At 41.5% G+C, this 21,271-nt stretch overlaps 1 protein-coding gene across 2 annotated transcripts in view; it reads right to left on the reverse strand.

Moving 5' to 3' along the window:
- Fam126a (family with sequence similarity 126 member A) overlaps positions 1–20,546 on the reverse strand; it is a 108,385-nt gene extending 87,839 nt beyond the window's left edge. Inside the window, exon 1 of one of the 2 annotated variants that reach the window (XM_004652821.2) lies at positions 20,374–20,543. The gene's annotated coding sequence lies outside the window, so the exon portion shown is untranslated. Of the gene's footprint in view, positions 1–20,373 lie in introns of both variants that reach the window. The other variant, XM_045135758.1, reaches the window with a different exon arrangement.
- Positions 20,547–21,271: the final 725 nt, after the last annotated feature.

The raw sequence follows: 21,271 nt of genomic DNA on the forward strand, positions 1-21,271 counted from the left end.
AAAAAATTACCTCGGGCCTGGCCCAGCTTAGCAGTTAAGGCATTTGCCTGTAAAACCTAAGGACCAAGGTTCAATTCCCCAATATCCATGTAAGGTGATGCATGCATCTAGAGTTCACTTGCAGCAGCTGAAGGCCCTGGCACACCGTCTTTTTCTATCTGCCGTTCACTCTCTCAAAATAATAAAATTTAAAAAATAAAAAAATTATCTCCAGAGTATTCATTGACATAATTATTATACAAATGCATAGCAAGTAGCACAGTGATCAGGAACGGCTTTTACATATTCACTAGGCCAACATCTCAAATTGACAGATTTGTTATTCAATCTCTGTCAGGCTTACAACTTATCTAAACCAGAGTAAGAATAAAGAGACTAGGGCTGGAGAGATGGCTTAGCGGTTAAGCGCTTGCCTGTGAAGCCTAAGGACCCCGGTTCGAGGCTCGGTTCCCCAGGTCCCACGTTAGCCAGATGCACAAGGGGGTGCACGCATCTGGAGTTCGTTTGCAGAGGCTGGAAGCCCTGGCGCACCCATTCTCTCTCTCTCTCCCTCTGTCTTTCTCTCTGTGTCTATCGCTCTCAAATAAATAAATAAAAAATTAAAAAAAAAAAAAAGAAAGAGACTAGGAGTAAGCAAAAATAGGCCTAGACTGGGAAGTCATGTAAAAGGATAATGCATTCAGTATTTTTTACATGCAAAAAGTCAATATTGCTGCATATTCAAATTTTAATAATTCAATAAGTCCTTGAGTGCTTACTGATATAACATGAATTCTTTAAGACAAGGTCTTAGTATATAGATCTGGCTGGCCTTGTATAATTTAAAGTTACTTTGCATTACTGGCAGAACAATAGTGGAATCTGGTCTGTGTCACATAACCCAGATAGCAAAAAAGGTGAGGGACATAAAGGAAGAGAAACATTAATCAAGATAGCACCAGATAGTCTGTGGAAGACTAATTACAAGTGCTAGATCATGATAAAATTATGAGATATTAACAAAACCAGTCATTTAAAACAAGAAGTCTACTGGCTATGCTGCTACAAGACAGGATATCTACCTATTAAGAAAGAAAATAAATAGGGATACACATACACACACACACACACACACACACACACACACACACACATGTATTTGGTTTTTCAAGGTAGGTTTTCACTGTAGCCCAAGCTGACCTGGAATTCACTATGTAGTCTCAGGGTGACCTCGAACTCATGGTGATCCTACCTCTGCCTCCCAAGTGCTGGGATTAAAGGCATGCACCACCACTACTGACTCTTAAAATATTTTTCATTTATTCACATGCAGAGAGAAATGGAAAGAAGGGAGACACAGAGAATGGGCATGTCAGGTCCTCCAGCTGCTAGAAACAAACTCCAGATGTACATGCCACTTTGTGCATCTGGCTTTACATGGATACTGGGAAATCAAACCTGGGTCATTAGGCTTTGTAGCAAGTGCTTTAACTGCTGCGCCAGCTCTCCAGCCCTAATGTTTTTCTTTACTAAAGGAGTTTTGTAATTGCTACACTTAAATCTCTTCCACATGTTCACTCTTGCTTTGCCATTCTTCAAAAATTAGAAGAGACACCACAGGCTGCAGTCACAGAACATCAGAATATCATAGTGGGAGGAAAACCAGACCCCTCCTGACTAGCCCTCATAGTGCTGGAAAGCCCTATGGGAACTGCTGGAGGACAATGACCACCAGCAGCATGAATAAGCAGACTACAAAATCAACCAGCCAGACAAGAAGTACACACTTGTGCAATAGTGGCACACCTCTATGGGTAACCAACTGTTCTCTGATGGGACATGAGGTGCACTCAGTGGGAGAGAACCCATATCTGGTACTGGAAACCAAGCAGACTCCCATGGTAAGGAAACAGACTTCAGAAAGAAGTCCCAACTGCTCTCAAATAATTTTACATACCCCTTTAACACAGCTGCTCTCATTCTTGGTTGAAGAATCTTTTTTTTTTTTTTTTTTTTTTTGCAGATGGCAGAGTTAAAACAGAGGAGAACCTGGCTGGAGAGGTGGTTTAGTGGTTAAGGTGTTTGCCTGCAAAGCCAAAGGATCCTGGTTTGATTCTCCAGGACCCACATAAGCCAATTTGCAGTGGCTGGAGGCCCTGGCGTGCCCATTCCCTCTGCCTCTCTCTTTGTCTTCTCCTTTCTCTCTCTCTCAAATAAATAAAATATATTTTTTAAAAAAAACAGAGAACCAAGATGCATCAGTAAGACAAGAAGAGACTAGTTGAGAGGGGGAGAGGTATGACAGAGAGTAGAGTTCTGAAGGGGAAAGTGGGAGCCAGGGAATTAGCATGGTTTATTGTCTATAATTATGGAAGTTGTCAATAATAAAAAAGAAAATAGATAAATAAAGTGCTTGCTGTTCCAAAAAAAACCAAAAGACATGAAGATAGCCAACTGCCCACCATGAGATGTGCCACCACTACCACATCTGCCAAGGCCTGGGAGAAATTGCAGAGGAAGCCGTCACATGCATACTGCTCTCACTGCTAACCAGATAACCCGTTCCAGGGCAAGGATGACAGAGTGATTGTGGTAGTTTGATGCAAGTGTCCCCCATAGACAGGTATTCTGAATGCTACGTTCCCAGCTGATGGCAATTTGGGAATTAACACCTCCTAGAGGCAGTGTATTGTTGGGGGTGGTCTTGTGGGTGTTATAACCAGTTTTCCCTTGCCAGTGTTTGACACACTCTCCTGTTGCTGTTGTCCACCTGATGTTGGCGAGGAGGTGATATCCACCCTCTGTTCATGCCATCATTTTCCCCTGCCATCATGGAGCTTCCCCTTGAGTCCCACAAGCTGCTCTTGGTTGGGTGTTTTCTGCCAGTAATGCGAAACTGGCTGTAACACTAATCAAAACCTATCACACCAGAAATCCAGAGACTACAGAGAGCTTAACACTAAATCAGACTGCCAACAGGTGTGCCATGGCTCATTGTGCCATGGAACATTATAGAAGAAGGAGCAGAAAGATTTTAAGATCCACAAAGTCAGTAGGAATATTCTGAGGCACAGTCCCCTCCACTATGCCACAGGGACTGTCCTTCATGACCCCACAGTGAATAGCATAACCCCATTGAGAAGGGCCCCCAGCGTAAGAACAGAAGAAGGGGATAAAAGAGTATAAGCTATTATACCATATCTAAAATAAAAAGTGAAAAAAGTTAATTGTGCACCATTTCAAACTTTTCTATACAATATAAAGATCAGTTCTAAAAATTTACTCTCAAATTTTCTGTGCCAGGCATGGTACACATTATAGGTACACATCGGTAATTCCAGTGCTCAGGAAACTGAGGCAAAAGGATGGAGAATTCAAGGACAGCTAGATCTATGTAGTGAGATCTTCTCCTAAAATAAAAAAGGTTAGTCTGCACTTATTTTATTTGCTTGTCAACAGGATGAATATGATCAAAATATAATATATACATGTATTAAAATATCATAATGAAGCCCATTATTATGTATAATTAATATATGCTAACTAAAAATGATTTTATAAGATTGTTGAAAACTCCAAAGAGTGGTTATACTAACTTTTGTGTCAATTTTTTGTTTGTTTGTTTTGTTTTGGGGGGGGGGGCAGGGTCTCACTCTAGTCCAGGCTGACCTGAAATTCACTCTATAGTCTCAGGGTGACCCGACCTCACAGTGATCCTCCTACCTCTGCCTCCCGAGTGCTGGGATTAAAGGCACGCCCCAACACACCTGGCTCAATTTTTATATTTAGAATTTTCAAAGGCAAACTTTGAAATATTCATCCTTTTAAAAAAAGGTACAGTGGTAGATCTATTGTATGCCAGCCTAGTATTCTTATTAAAATTAACAACGTTCCAGATGGCTCAGTGGTTAAGAGTACTTGCTGTTTAAGCTTGCAGCTCAGGCAAGAGACCACCAAATTTCAATTTCCCCAGAGCCCACGTAAAAATCTGGGCATGGTCACACATGTCTGGAATGCCAGTCGATGACAGACAGAGACTGGAGAGTAGCTGGAGCTGGACAATGGATAGCGGTTCTCAAGAGAGATACACCACCTCAAGCAGTATGTGGAGAAACAATTGGAGAAGGGCACCAATGTTCTCTTCTGGCCTCTGATACAACCACATGGGCACATGCCTCTGCACACACATGTGCACACACCAAACTATACACAACACTTGTCTAAACAAAAAATAGTACTGAGCTGGGCGTGGTGGCGCACGCTTTCAATCCCAGCACTTGGGAGACAGAGGTAGGAAGATTGCCGTGAGTTCGAGGCCAGCCTGAGACCACATAGTGAATTCCAGATCAGCCTGAACTAGAGTGGGACCCTACCTCAAAAAAAAAAACAAAAAAGAAGAAAGTAATATTGAGAAAGACCTAAGAAAATGCATCATTGGTAAATCATGTGTTTAGAATGTATTAGATACTGAGGTTAAACCCCAGCATCCTCCTAAAAAGGTTATCACTAGTTTTACCACATTGCCCACATATCAGTAATAAGGGTGCTTCAAAACTGTCCAGCTGTAATTGAAATTTGTTTAATATTTTCTTTATTTATTAGAGAGAGAGAGAGCATGAGAGCATACCAGGGCCTCAAGCCACTGCAAACAAACTCCAGATGCATGCACCACCTTGTATACCTGGCTTTACATGGGTATGGGGAATTAAACCTGGGTACTTTGGCTTTGCTGGCAAGCACCTTAACCACTAAGACATCTCTCCAGCCCTGTAACTGAACATTAAAAGCCAAATTTGATGGAAATTCTTATTTACTCATATGTACAAGTTGGTTATCTCTTTTGACAATTTGAGTTTTGCCTTCCTGTGGGTCTGAAACATTTATTCCATTCTGTAGAGAGCTTAGTTTCCCCTGCTTTCAAAACTCTAGCAAACTGCCTCCCACTGGCATAAGAACAAGTGCTTCCCTCTTGTACATATTCAAAACCTGCTTCTCAAAAAAGAATTTCAAAAACACTGAACACTACACTATTTGATATATGACTTAATTTCACAGCAATAAAAAGAAATGAATGGTAAGAACTTGCACATATATTTAGCATGTGGCTAAAGCAGGTAATGAAAAAGTGCTAGGACCTCAACATGGGTACTGCTCAGAGGATATGGAACTATCAAAGTTAACAGGCATGGGCCAGAAGACAACTGTGTGACCCCTGCTAACTATAACGGGGACCGAATATTGCAGCTGATGTTATGAACGAGCAATTAGTTCAAATTAACAGCACGCTAAAAACTATCTTATCCAGTCTTCCTCTGCTGGCCAAAGCTCTTGAACATGTAAGAACACAAATGTCCACAAACATTTTTTACTTGCCAGACCAAACTCAGTTCAATTAAAACTTTGCCAGCTACTTGGAGTGGCTGTACTGGGAAGATGGTAGAAGTAGCAAGTAGTATGACGCTCCACTAAGCTATCCAAATTTCACTCTTTTTTCTTGCCTAAAGGAAACCTAAAATGTTTTGAGGTCTTGGCATTAAGCTTGGAAATCTGTTTCTTGAGAATAGGCAAATTAAGGGTATTTGATAATTTTTGGTGCATTTGAGCATACACACACCATTTATGTTGTTATGCTAGGATTTGAGTAACCAAGTACTACAGAGTATGTGGCTTCTACACAGAACATGTATTCACAGCTCCCCAGCTAGGAGCCTGAGCCCCAGATGTCTGCAGAGCTGGTTCCTACTAAGAGCTAGGCAAAAGGACTTTTCCTTGACAGGTAGATAGCTGCTTTCTCCCTGTGTCTTCATATTGTCTTCCCTCTGTATCAGTCTTGTCCAAATCGCCTGTTCTTTCAAGGGTCCCAGTCATAGTAGATCAGGGCCCATCCTAATGACCTCATTTTAACTTAATTACCTCTATAAAGATCCTGACACCAAATACAGTTACATTCTCAGGTACTAGAGGTTAGGACTTCAACATGTATCTTGAAGGGGGCATGAGTCAGCCCATAACAACAATGAAACTACAATCCAGCAGTCAATCCACCTCCTCTTGTCCTAAACATGTCTCAATAACACCTGATTATTCATAAACCACTAAATGTCCACTATGTCCTCGATGCTACATTTACAAGAGTATGACACAGTAGCTGACTTAAGAGATTCATAGTCTGTTAGGGAAGGCAAGTAAACCTAAAACAAAGCAGAAGTGAGTGTCCCTTAATCCCCTTTGAACTAAATCAGGATAAATCAACATCTGAGCCTTCAGATAATAAAATGCCGTGAGCAAAATGATAATGTAAAAGAAAGCACAAAGCCAACATTATGTTTTCATCATGTTGCTATCATTCACCCCTTTCTTCTCTTTCCCAAACATAAAAGTATATAAGAATAGGCTTCGCAAAGCACAGCTCTACTTGAATTCCTTAAAGCTTTTTGTATTCTAAGTGGCACTTTTTACTGCTGCCATGTTGGGGACAAAGGAAGAGAGAAATGTCAAGAGAACCAAATTCCACTTACTTGTGGGCTGATGTTTTAGCATGAGTCACTGCCCTTTAGCAACTTGGAATGAAACTAAACCATTAAAGAAGTCTGCCAATAGAGACCCAGATGTTCAATGGAAAAGGGTAGGCAATAAGGGAGGTACAATAAGAAAATATAAGTAAGCAGTATTAATGATGGCAATGCCTACTAACAAGACATAACTTTTTTAAAGACAACAGACTTGGGCTGGTAATGTAGCTCAGTGGTAGAGACTTTCCCTGGATTCAATCTGCATTCTAGGGATTAAAAAAAAAAAAAACAACTGATCTTGATTGTTTAAAGTTCTATTAAATTCTTTTCTCCAGTCAGAAACTTGGTGGATCTCATTAATACAGCTATTCTTTTTTATAAAGAGTTACAGGGATGGAGAGATGGCTTAGCAGGTAAAACGTTTGCCTGCAAAGCCTCAGGACCTCAATTCAATTTCCCAGGACCCATGCAAGCCATGGACAAGGGATGCATGCATCTGAAGTTCGTTTACAGTGGCTAGAAGCCTTGGTGTACCCATTCTCTCCCTCCCCCCACTTCTCTCTCTCCCTCTCAAATTAATTAATTAATTAAAATTTAAAACAATTACAGCAATCAAAGCACAAATAGTTCAATCTGACCACATTGACTTATATTAACTGGCATAAAAGTCCATCTGGTTTAGCAGAAGCTGAATTATGAATTTATTCATAAAATCAAGTTTTTTATAATATTATCTTACACTAATATGACAAAATATACCTCACATGTTGTTTTATAGCTGATTATGAAACTAGAATTGGCACAGCAAAAATTGTTATCTTGGTTGCACCCAAAGTACTTTAAAAAAGTCCAATAAGAAATGTCAATCTCTAAAATATTTTAAACATTTCTTTTTCAACTATGCATTGTTTTTGAAGAAAGTGTTTATTATTTTTGAAAAATCTGCTTGGTCCCTTTCACCAATAACTAATTTTTTGTGGAGCTGCAGTTTGATAAATTACATTATGTTATAATAAACTGTTTGGAGCTTTATAACCTAGTGACACGAAGAGGATCTGCCCTGGCTGCCACCTTATAAGCTCAGTATTATCTCTATGAGGAGGTTGGCCTTGCTATCCAAAACTGTAGAAGTATTTGTAGTTCTCATAGTCAGAATTACAAGCTTTACTCTTGTTTTTTGTGGTGAGATCTTTCTTGGCCTATCTTTTCTCTCTTTTAAACTACTGTTATTATGATAAAAAAGATGTTTAATTGACAAATCATGGCTGCTGTTAACAATCAAATATCATTAATATGATGGGAGAGTATGCCTTTATAGAACAGTTAAACAGGAACTATAATTAGCATGAATTCAACAAGAATAATTAAAATTTAACTTCCATTCTTTTGTTAGAAGAGGAAGCATACCTTATATTCCCCCTGAAACACCCACCACAGTGTTGAACATACTTCAATAAATACACAAAGCAACATGCACAAGAAAGAGTGAGGGCTCTTGATATCAAAAACCTCATGACCTTTTTCCAGCAAGTTCCTTAAACTTCAGACCTCAGCTTCCTCGACTATGAAAAATGGGTAATATCTACCACACGAATGCTTTCAGAATTAAACATAATGTGAATAAAGCACTAGCAGTGTTCAGTGAAAAGTAGTTCTAACAAGAACTTTACCATTTGGACAACTGAGAATGCATTTCAGAATTTATAGCTCCCAAAAAGAGAGTGAGGCCAGAGGTATAATCAAATTCTAATCTCTTCCAGCTCACTTTTTACAGTATAAATGTAATTCTCATTCTATCCCCTCTACAACCTTCAAAATAGCAAATCTGTCATGTATTTCTATAGGTTCATCCTCTAACTTTGCAGCAAAACCCTACTTTTTTTGCATGTGCTCACGAGTGTGTGTGTGTGTGTGTGTGTGTACGCGCGCACGCGTGTGTGGGGAGGACACGCCAGGGTCTCTTCTCACTGCAAATGAACACCAGACAATTGTACCACTTTTTGCATCCAGCTTACATGGGAGGCTTAGAAATTGAGCCTGGGCTGCAGGCTTTGCAAGCAATTGCCTTTAACCATTGAGCCCCTAAAACTTGATGTCTTGATCTCACTGACTTCAATACTCAGGTTCTATCATCCATGTAGCTATTTTCCATGCTTTCTATGCATCTTACTCCACCCATTTCTAAACTACTATCACCTTCGTCCATATTCCCTTATCAGAACCCACCTGAAGTTCCATAAATTCCCAAAATAAACTCTCCCTCTTCTATACTTGATTACAGTCAAAAGCCAAAAAGTGACACTCTCTCCTTAAATTACTAAAGTAATTAGCACTGCTTTGGGGACTTTGTTATTCTGTCTGACACTATAACATCTATTGACTAACAAATCAGCAGAAACCTTGAAATTTAGGTCAAAAGAATAAATAATACATCAAGGAAGTTCAATGTGGTCAGAATGGCAGCTTTTGCCATTTCTGCTAGAAGGAGGCGGGCAGTGCAGTCTGTGTACATTGATTAGAACAAATACTAAGTTTTAAACTTATGTTTTGTAGGGAAGAAGGGGTTTAAACAGATAAAAATAAGAGTAATCCCTTACCCAACTTAAGCACTTTTAATGATTATTATCTTAAATTCCCTACCTATACAGAACATAATTCTATTATTTTGGGTAGATGCATTTTGCATCTTGAGACAGGGTCTCAGTATGTTGTTTCAACTCCAACTTATGGGCTCACGTTGTGCTCACATCTCAGCCTCTAGAGGAGCGAGGACTGACTGCAGGCATGTGCACAGCGCCTAGCCTTTACAAACACAGAAACAAGAGTAAATGTAAATCTTCTAACAGCCAAAACCTAAAATGATTTTCATAATACAAATTTGAGGAAACCCCCCACACACAGTTTCATTAAGTCAAATACAAATGACTGAATGGATTCTAATGCATTGGTATGAGAAAGCAGCTAATGTCCATCAACTTACAAAAAGACCCTTTGTTCAAGAAAGCACACAAACAAATATCACTCACATTGACTACTAAAATGCTACCCTAATACAAGGCTCAAAAATATTTAACTACATTGGAAAAGTACTAAGTTTCCAAAACTTCTACATTGCTTACAGGTAGTAGATTTAGCATAACATTCTTTACAACATGAAACAGAAGTCAGGAATGCCAACTAATCTTGAAGACTCAACAAATTAAACTGTAAATTAATTAAGTATATTATATAATCATTAATTTTAACTTCCACATGTTTCACCCCACTCCATGATCATCTACCATAACCACAAAGGGCTACGCTTATTAAAGTAGCAGAAGGTATGACATTTACACAGAAGAAACCAGTAATAATTACAATAGGGGTATCAAAATTGAAAATTATACAAGGAAAAATACTCAAGAAGATGTTTTAAAAGATTATATTTAGGGCTGAAGAGATGGCTTAATGGTTAAGGTGCTTGCCTATAAAGCTAAAAGACCTAGGTTTGATTCCCCAGGACCCATGTAAGCCAGATGCACAAGGTGGCATACACATCTGGAACTTGTCTGCAATAGCTGAAGGCCCTGGCATGCCCATTCTCTACTTGCCTCTTTATCTCTTTCTCAAATAAAAAAATAGTTTTTAAAAGATTATATTTATTTTTCAGTAACAGGAAGAGGGAAGAGCATCTTAACTGGGAAAATATTAGGGAACTTATTTTAAAATACTGGTTATGATATCATATGAGAACTGAATTTCAACTCTACCACGAAGCATGATGTTGCTCTGGAATGAGACTTAATCTGAGTCCCAGTTTCCCTAACAGGACAATAGGAATGATAGTCCTTATTTCAAAGAGTTGTATAATTAAATAAAATTAACTATGCAAAATACTGAGAAAATACCTAAGCACAAATTAAGATCTCAAGAAACTTCACTGAAAAACAAGACATTTTTACAGCCAACATATTTCTAACCTGCCAAGGAAGACATGGCCAGAGACAGAGACAAAAAATAAAATTAAGATTTTCCTTTCTCCCTCTCCACGTATCCAGTTGTTCAAATAATATTATAAGTAAATATAATAGGCCAAAAGGAGCATTATGACATCATTGTCATATACCTCAAAGAGATAAGCTATTATCATATCAAGTTGTTTTTATCCCAAAAAGAGCAATGTTTGGTGAAATCTACTAAATCTAATACAATTTGCCCTTCACAAGGTACAAATAGAAAAAAAAAACTGCATTGCCATTTCAATGTACATTCTGAGGGCACATAATCAAATTTATTATTCCAGCTCAAAAAAAAAAATTCTGAAGACCTCTTTCTTGACATATAAATAAAAAATTGGAATATACAACTGTAAAATGCCCACTAGTTACTATACTTTCAACATTATTCTAGACGTTCTGATGAATATAATTTTTTTAAATTTGCCAGGAAGTCAAATTATCATTTACAAATGATGTAACTGAGTTGTTACAAAAACTAAATAAAAACTATTACAGTTAAGAATTTCATAAGATGAACAGTGAGCAAAGAATATATGAAAATCATAACTTTTCTGTTTCATCAGGTATATATAATCATCTTCATAATATAATGAAAAGATTTCATTCATAATTGAATCAACAAGTTCTAAAATACCAAAAATATTACTTTAAAAGGGGCCAGAACCCACACGAAGAAAAGTCAAAACCAAGTCAATCATAAAAGATGATTGAAAAATTATAGTAACTTGTGAAAACAATACATCTATCACTAAAAAATTAAGTTAGCTATTCCAGTGGGATTATTCTGGGACCTTAATATGTTGAATTAAAGGTAACCTTAAAAAAGAACTATATAAAAATGCTGAAAATGTTTTGAAAAAGACAGTGACAAGTAACCATTCACCAGTCTGGAACCACTGGATCAAAAGGAAACATCCAGCCAGGGTGGTGACTCATACCTTTAGTCCTGGCACACAGCAAACTGAAGGAGGAGAGTCAGGAGTTCAAGGCCATCCTGAGCTATACAGTGAGCACAAGGACAATGAGGGTCACATGATGAGACCATCTCAAAAAACAAGAAAACAGACCAGTGGAACAAAACAGAAACCTAGAAAAGCCAATTAATTATATCCATAATAGATTATATACACATGTTTTGGTATATGAGACCTCTGGGAAAAGATAATTGCTAAATAAATAGTATTGAAAGAATTGTTACTGGTCATGGTAGTATATACCTGTAATTCCAGCACTCAGGAGACTGTGGCAAGAGGATCACAAATTAGAAACACCATTGAACACAGTCAAAGAAAGAGAGGGAGAAAGAGAGAAGGGGAGAGAAGAAAAGAAAGAAATACAATATTTATGACAATGAAAATAATTTATAGAAGATACAACCTCCATGTTAAAATGGCAGCTAACTGCCGGGCATGGTGGTGCACACCATTAATCCCAGCACTCATGAGGCAGAGGTAGGAGGTTCGCTGTAAATTCAAGACCACCCTGGCACTACATAGTAAGTTCTAGGTCAGGCTGAGCTACAGTGAGACCCTATCTCGAAAAACAAAACAACAAAAAAGCAGCTAACTGCTAGTACTCAATATGAAGAGCTCACATTCTCACGTACAAAGATGAATAATAACTAAACCTTTCTGAAAGACAAGCTACTAAGATCTATTAAAATCACTAAAATATGCATGCCATATGACTTCAGGTCTATCCTAAGGAAATAAAGGCAGTTACTAATTCATCAATATGCTAACTGCTGTGCATTCATATGCCAGAATATTAGACACACATTTAAAATGATGTTATGTTGGACTGAGGAGATGACTCATTATTCAAAGCACTTGCTACTAAGGGTATGAGAGCCTTTTGAGTCAGAAACCAGAGATCACTAAGTTTGACTCCCTAGGTATAAAGCTAGGAGTGGCCATGAGCAGATCCCTAGTGGGTGGGGGAGACTGGTGAAAACTGGAGAATCATTGCAACTCCTTGATGAATGGGAGCTCCAGACTGAGGGAGAGACCATAGCTCAAGGAAATAGGCAGATGAGTGATAAAAGGACACCACTGTTCTCCTCTGGCCTCAGTACTCACACATACACACACACACACACACACACACACACACACACGCATACCCCTCACATATATATACTCTACACACATTCCAAAACAATGATGCTATGAAGAATAATGTTTTATTAATTTGGTTAAATATTCACAATCTTTCAAGTTAAAATAACCAAAAATACAAGTTTGTGCTAAAAAAAGAAGAGGAATGAGCCAGGCATGGTGGCACACGACTTTAATCCCAGCACTCGGGAGACAGAGGTAGGAGGATTGCGGTGAGTTCGAGGCCAGCCTGAGACTACACAGTGAATTCCAGGTCAGCCTGGACTACTGTGAAACCCTACCTCTTTAAAAAAAAAAAAAAGTGTATATACCTAGGGCTAGAGAGATAGGTCAGCAGTTAAAGGTACTTGCTCACAAAGCCTGACAGCCTAAATTTGACTCCCCAGTACCCACATAAAGCCAAATACATGCATCTAGAGTTTATTTGCCACAAGCCCATACTCATAGTCTTCTCCAATGCCCCCCATCACGTAAATAAATAAAATACTTTTAAAATTTTTAAAGAAGGGTGGAGAAATGGCTTAGCAGTTAAGGTGCTTGCCTCAGAAGCCTAAGCACCCAGGTTTGATTCCCCAGAACCCGGGTAAATCAGATGCACAAGGTGGCACATGTGTCTGGAATATGTCTGCAGTGGCTAGAAGATCTGGTATACCCATTTTCTTTCTTTCTTTCTTTCTCCCTCCATCCCCCCCTTCTCTCTCTCTCTCTCCCCTTCTCTCAAATAAATAAAAAATCAAGTATTAAAAAATTTTAAAGGTATATACCCATTTAAAAGTCCTATAAATGGGCTGGGGAGATGGCTTAGCAGTTAAGTGCTTGCCTATGAAGCCTAAGGGCCCCGGTTCGAGGCTCGACTCCCCAGGACCCACGTTAGCCAGATGCACAAGGGGGTGCATGCGTCTGGAATTCGGTTGCAGTGGCTGCAGGCCCTGGCGTGCCCATTCTCTCTCCCTCTCTCTATCTGCCTCTTTCTCTCTCTGTTGCTCTCAAATAAATAAAATTTTTTTAAAAGTCCTATAAAGATATTAGCGCAGCTGGCCAGGGTGGCTCACACCTTTGATCCAGCACTCAGGAAGCTGAGGCATGAGTATCACTGAGTTCAAGGCCTGGGCTACAATGAGACCCTGCCTCAAAAACAAAAAAGAGAAAGAAAGAAAGAAAGAAAGAAAGAAAGAAAGAAAGAAAGAAAGAAAGAAAGAAAGAAAGAAAGAAAGAAAGAAAAGAAATCCAAATGTTTGCAAGCATCATATTTGTCATTCATGCATTCCTGAGTTTACCAAAGTTCCAAAAATAGCTAGATATTATATTAGCAATTAAGAAAATGTATAATGCAACCGGGCGTGGTGGCGCACGCCTTTAATCCCAGCACTCGGGAGGCAGAGGTAGGAGGATTGCCGTGAGTTCGAGGCCACCCTGAGACTCTATAGTGAATTCCAGGTCAGCCTGGGCTAGAGTGAGACCCTACCTCGAAAAAACCAAAAAAAAAAAAAGGAAAATGTATAATGTTGATAACATTGTGGTCACTAGAGTAATAACAATAACAACACCTAAGATTACATGTTTAGTCTGCACCAAAGTTAAGAATGTCTTCACTCTCTAGGGAGGATCATACTTCCCATCAATGACAATGAAGGATTTTTTTCAATGCTCTAATCAAATATAATGTTCCCCTCCTCCTTTATAAATGGTAAAACACAATGACAATCAACATTCACCTATCAGCCCTTCTGTTTTCAACCCTCTACCAAACATTAAACTCAAGAGAAACAAGCCCTGAACCTTTGAGCCAACACAACTCAGATCTTATCTATCTCCAAACCCTGGGCCAGATATTTTAAATAAAAAGTGGGTTGTGGGTGTAGGTTATAGGTATTACCTTTCTCAGGACAGGAAGTACGAGCTTTGACTACTTCCACTCACAACTCTTCTCTGTCTCATTCTGGAGACAGAGGGATGAGTTTTCTCCTCTAGTGGTTTATAAGGTACTGTCTAAAGGGCAAACAGAAAATTTTCTAAACAAAGATGCCTTAAACAGGGATGACCAAAAAGACACTGACAGCACTTGGCTTTCAAACAATGAGCAATAGAAAAACTGTTGGTTCCATCTGCTCCCCTCCAAAAGAGAAAAATAGAAAAAAGATGACAAAGCATTACATGTGGTGCTAGGGGGTCTCGGACTCCATAATAAGGTGTCTGTTCTGGGGGAATCCATTTTCACAATACAACATGCTCTCTTTTTGAGTACCCTAAAGGTACTTCAGAGAACCAACACTGAAACTGCATAACACTGACAATAATAACAGAGAAATTAATACCACATTCTTTGCCTTTCTTTCATACCGGTCAAAGCTCAGAACACCTTTTACATCAACCTCAAGGACTAAGTGTGAATAATGATACCATCTTTCCTGAATCTCTTACCTCCCCTGGTCAATTCTCACTTTCCACATCCAATCAAATAAACAAAAAAGTCCTTTAACTCTTCTGCAGACGTTTTCCACTATGCCTTCATATTGAAATTATCTAGTGAACTTAAAAAAATAAAAAAGGCAATGTGTGGTGGTTTGATTCAGGTGTCCCCCATAAACTTAGGTGTTCTAAATGCTAGGTTCCCCAGTTGATGGCAATTGGAAATTAAAGGCTCATGGAAGCAGTATATTGTTTGGGGAGGACTTATGGGTGTTATACCCAGTTTCCCCATGCCAGTGTTTGGCATACTCCCCTGCTATTGTCCACCTTATGTTGACCAGGGGCTGAAGTCCACCCTCTGCTCATGCCATCCTTTTCCCCTGCCATGATGGAGCTTTCCCTCAAGCCACAAGCTACTCTTGGTTGGGTGATTTCTACCAGCAATGTGAACCTGACTACAACAGTAGTATTGGTACCAGGAGTAGGGTCATTTGCTGCTAGACACCTAACAAAAGGCTTTGGCCTTTTGGAGCTGATTTTCAAGAGGAATGTGGAAGAATTTAAAACCTTGGCCTAAGAGATGCCTTGCAGTGCTGTTAAGTACAGCTTGATGGACTATTCTCGTCAGAGTTGAAATACCTGAATGCAATAAGAACTATGGACTGTGAGGTTTGGCTTATGAGGGTGAGAAAGAGGTTTGCTTGGACTGGGCTACAGTTTGTGTGAGAAGCTTGCTGTTATGCCTGTGTCCTGAGAAGTTGTGCAGGGTTGCTTTGCGTAGAAATGAACTGGTGTGAACAGAGGAACATGGCACAGAAAAACACATCTTCGAGTGAACTGCTAGCTGCAATTAAGAGATTACAACCTTTGAGATTGGGTCAGCTGACCTGCACTAGGGTATCAGGAAGAATGTAGACTCTTCTGAAAGGGACTAAGTGCTCAAGGAGTATCCTGTTCTTCAAAGTCTGCTTTATTCCCCCCTGGATTAACAAACTAGTACCTGGTATGTGGAGTATAAGAAATGCAGGAAAAAGAGGGTCAATGAGTTTGCAACAGTCTTGTGTTTTGGAAATGGCCATGGGCACTATGAAGCAGTTTTGCTGGATGCCTACATGAAGGCCCCATGAGGCCATGAAGATTAACCATGGATTGCAGTGGAGACCCAGTGGAGATGCCAGGACCACGAGATGGCTACCAAGGAGAGCTGCCTAGCCTCAGATACAGTATTCCAGGACTGTGAGTAGTCTAGCTGAAGGGGCGGAATTGAACTCCAGAGACTAATTGCTGGTTAGAATTATCAGACTTGGAGATTTGTCACTGACTAGAGTGTTGGACTTGAAGCTACAGAGTTTGATGTTTGCCTTGACTGTTTTAAATCTTGTATTGGCTGAATATTTCTTTGCTGTGCCCAATGCCATCTTTTGCAGTGTGAATGTTTATTCTGTGCCATAATGGGTTTTGGGGGGAGGAATTTTTGGTATTATGGCTCAATTAAAAGATCTTGTATTATGGGGATGTTTGAACATCATTAGGATTAATAAAAACTATGGGGACTTCCAAAGCTGGATGAATGCATTGCATTTTACATCATGTATGGTTATCAGTTAATGGGGGCCAGGGGCAGAATGTGGCAGGCTTATGGGTGTTATAGCCAGTGTCCCCTTGCCAGTGTTTGGCACACTCTCCTGTTGCTATTGTCCACCTTATGTTAGCCAGGGGGTGATGTCCACCCTCTGCTCATGTGTTCGTTTCCCCTGCCATGATGGAGCTTCCCCTTGAGTCTTAAGCCAAAATAAACCTCTCCCCCCGCCCCGGGTGATTTCTACCAGCAGTGCAAACCGGACTACAACACAACGCAAATAGCCTATACTGACATAAAACAGGTAGATCAGTGGCAGTGGTTTCCTAGGAATAAGGAAACATTACAGAAGACACAGGCAAGCCTTAGGAGGTAATGAATGTGTTCATTACTTTAATTGTGGTAATGGTTTTAACAAGTATAAACATACGTCAAACATTAAGTCACATAATTAAAATAAAAGTTACATGCCAGTTATACTTTAGGAGGCTCTTACATAAATAAGTACTGATATCTGGGTCGTATCCTACCCCTAAAGGAATAAAGTTGGGAGCCTTCTGAAAGTTTAAAGAAAAATAACTTCCATAGATTATAAATGTATACCCAAGATTGAGAACTGTTGATTTGTAGCCATCACTGTCTCCCTTCCTAACTTCAGTTTGGAAAAGCCTCACTCACACTCATCTACTGGCATTGAATTCTGATGACTGGCTGAGCCTCCACTCCGCTAAACTGTGCTGGAATACCTCACCTACAGCCTTCTGACAAAGTCACTGGATACCGGGGTCCTCTCCTGACTTACACTTTGCAGCCTTCAAAATCATTGACCTTCATCTGCAGCTCTTCTGATGTTCCTACACCCTTTCTGTCACTCCTCTGTCATTCAGACTATTATTCCATCTATTTCAGCAATTTGTCAGTCTGTTCTGACTACTTATACAGCCACAGACTTTCCCTGGCTCATTTTTACAGAACCAAATCAATACAGCTTCAAGTGAACCCCCAAATTTCTCTCTTCTACTGATTCCTTTACACATTCCACATCCATAGATTCAAACATCATCTGAGTGTTCCACTGATTCCTTACATCAAACAATGAAATTTACCATCTCAGTTCAATGTATGTGTACCCATTCCAATCAATGGAACTAAGTCAAATACTTAGTCTCCCTTCCTCATTTCTTCCCATAGGTCATTAGAAACCATCAGATTCTACCTCCCTCTGCCACAGTGAGAGTCTAAAATACAAAACTAACAAATGGCCCTTCATTCATCACCTTCCAATCCAATCCTTTCAGCAGTGGGTAGAAGGCCTGGTACGGCTCTCTTCCCACCCTCACTACACTGCATCAAGCCATGTCAAAGTCAATGCTATCAGCTGTCAACTGACTTAGCAGTGAATTCTGTCAGGGTTTTGTGGACCTTCTTGCCATCTCCTTTATTAATATCTCTTGGAAAGTTCTTCACTTACCTCTTGTACCTACCAACTCCACTGTACCCAATGTAAGTTGGCCATCTTCTACTCTAAGCTCCCTGGCTATGTAGACATATCTCTAGTCACACCTATTACATTGGTATTACAGATGTTACTCTCCACCAATAAGAATGACTAGCACTTTGCACGTTACACAGTGAATTCCTCAAGAAGGAAAAAGACATTCGTTTCTATATCCCTAGTAGCTATTTAGCCTGGGGCAATGTAAAGTAATTTTGTTCAAAACAATTTCGATTACTTACAAAATTGTGAATACTGGGCTGGAGAGATGGTGTAGTGGTTAAGCGCTTGCCTGTGATGCCTAAGGACCCCGGTTCGAGGCTCGGTTCCCCAGGTCCCATGTTAGCCAGATGCACAAGGGAGTGCACGCGTCTGGAGTTCGTTTGCAGAGGCTGGAAGCCCTGGCGCGCCCATTCTCTCTCTCTCCCTCTATCTGTCTTTCTCTCTGTGTCTGTCGCTCTCAAATAAATAAATAAATAAATAAATAAATAAATAAATTTTTTTAAAAAATTGTGAATACTAAGATTTTTAAAATAGATTTCTTAAAGGGATGAGGAGATGGCTCAACAGTTCAACAGTTAAAGGCGCTTGCTTGCAAAGCCTGCCAGCCAGAGTTCAAGCCCCCAAACACCCACATAAAGCTAGTATTTGCAGTAGCAAATGACCCTGACATGCACATGCGTGTTTACCACACGTGTGCACACACATACACGTACAAGAAAATAAAAATTTTAAGTGATTTCTTGGGATTCATTATAAAATCAGTATTAGCCAATAGATGATGAATAAGACAGCTGACTAAAAAGATAGTTTCAAATTTATTGTCAAAATGATACTACTTAAAAAAAAAAAAAAGAAAGCAGCCACAAGCAGGTTTCATAAAACAAATACAACAAGGAGCAAGAACAGCACACACTCCGCCCTATCCCATCCTCACAAGCATCCATCCATATCCGGGGACCGCTAGTGTTGATGACCAGCAAAGCTTTTAATCCCTCTTAGCAGTAATTTAATAAATCAAATGAGTATACGATGAACCAAGTGCAGAAATCTGTTTTCTGAATGTTTCTCTCTGGCCACTCCGTTTAAACGCGTATATGAATGTCTGACGTTGATGCTACTCTTAACCACGCAGCTCGTAAAGATGCTTTTTTTTTCTCCCTCCCTGTCTTTCTCTACACTTCAAAAATTGAAAACCTTGTAAGTAGGGGGCCGATGGGTTGGGGGCGGTAAGGGATGCTTACAACGGATGGCTGGAGGGGCTGTGGATGTTAGCAGCAGACCTTTCTTTGAAAAAACACCCCTTCCAGGACTATCACATTCACTCAAGGTTACACCAATGTTTATGACTTTATGTAGATAAAGAGTTTTAAAACTGAAAACCCCAAACTGCGAAGTCGTGCATGACCCACAGAGATGGCACACCTGCTCCAAAGCCTACTGTGCATGACTTTTGCAAAAAGCCGCCTGTAGTAGTCTAGGAGGAAAGTAGTAGCCGCCAGCGAGCACACTCGCGGACTTGAGCAGCGGCTTGGCTGCCCGGGGTCGTCGGCGTGTGCCGAGGAGTCTTTCTCCCAGGACCGGATGCTGAGCAGCGCAGAGCCACAGGGGCAAAATTAAAAATCTTCCGGGGATGTCTTAAACTCTGGAGACGCCAAGCGCACGTGTGTGTGTGCTCGCCGCAGGGCAGACAGCGGGTCCCCACCACCACCACCACCCCACGCCGAAGCGTGCGCATCTGGGGGTGCTTCCGTGCACGAACGTGCAGCCGAGAGACCCCGACGGCTCTCCAGCGTGGAGGAGGAAGCACCGGAGGGGGCGCGGGCAGCAGAGGAGACCTTGAGGGCTGGAGCTTTGTTCGCTTCTCCGCGCCTCTCCGCCCCGCGCGGGACCCGGGGAGCCGCTGCGAGGAACGGGTTTCACCGAGACCCTGGCGGCGGTCCTCCCAGCCCAGCCGTGGCCTCGCCCGACAGAGGCCGGGCGCGTGGGCTCCCGCCCTAGGCCCACCCCGGCGTGTCCTGGGGGGCTCGGGGCCGCGCGCACCGAGCCGCCTCCGGGGAGCGGGCGGGCTGCGCCCAACTTCTGCACGAGCGGCGGCCCTCCGCAGCCCCCCGCGCCGGAGCCGTTACCCCCGCAACGGGGCCGCCAAGCACCCCCCCTCTCCCAGCCCAGGACAAAGTCCCATCCGCTCCCCGCGGCTCCTCCCTGACCAAAAAAAAAGTTGTGTGTCGCCGGCCGGCCGGCCGCCCCCGGGGCCCGGCGTGGGTCCCCGGGCTGCACTCACCCGAGCAGCTCGGCGAGCTCCCGCGATCACAGCCTTCCTTTTCCCCGGCTCCTGCGGCTGGCGAGCCCCCCGCGACGGCGCCGCCCCACCCGGCCTCTCTCGCTCGCTCGCTGGCTCCTTAGCGTTCACGGGTCCCGAAGAGCCATCTTCCCCCTCCTCTTCACCGACTGACAAGCCGGCCCCCGACAGCCGCCACTGCCGCCACACACTCTGACAGGCACGGCTAGGGACCCGTCCCCGCGCGGCCAACCACCACCGCCCCACGCCCGTGCAGCCTATCGCCGTCCTCCAGGGGTGGGACCAGGACAACTTCTTCACCAATGAGAGTCTTCCACTGCTGGACCTGGGGGCTTTCAGGGGCGGAGTCACGAAGGTTGGGCGGGAGGGAGCGGCGAGTGGGCGTGGTCATGGAGGGGGAGGGAGAGCGGTGGGCGTGGTCGGGGCTCCGGGGAAGATGATTGGCTGTGCTGGGTTTGCGGTGGCCCGCTAGGAGATAGTGATCAGAGAGAGGTTTCTTAAGACACTGAGCCCTTTAGATTTTTAAGGAAAATAATAATAGTAATAAGCCTTAGCAGATGACACGAAACGCAACCAGAAAAGAAAAACTAGTTGATGTATTTAATTTACTAGACAGGAGAATTGATTTCTCAAGTAATTCAATTTACAAGGATCTATCAAAATCTTATGACTTACCCCTGAGGGGAGTAAATGTATAGTTTCAACATGGTAATAAAAAATTCTCCTTTATTATATTACTGCCTTTGGCTCAGCTTTGAAAAGTTCAAATATATTTCCCCAATTTTTCTTTTTCATGAGCTGTTTTTCTTCAACTTCCTTCCTTCCTTTCTCCCAAACATGGACTAAATATTGTGTATAAGGACTGGAACCTGACCCCATC

The sequence above is a fragment of the Jaculus jaculus genome, chromosome 16 (genome assembly GCF_020740685.1).
Source record: "Jaculus jaculus isolate mJacJac1 chromosome 16, mJacJac1.mat.Y.cur, whole genome shotgun sequence".
NCBI lineage: Eukaryota > Metazoa > Chordata > Mammalia > Rodentia > Dipodidae > Jaculus > Jaculus jaculus.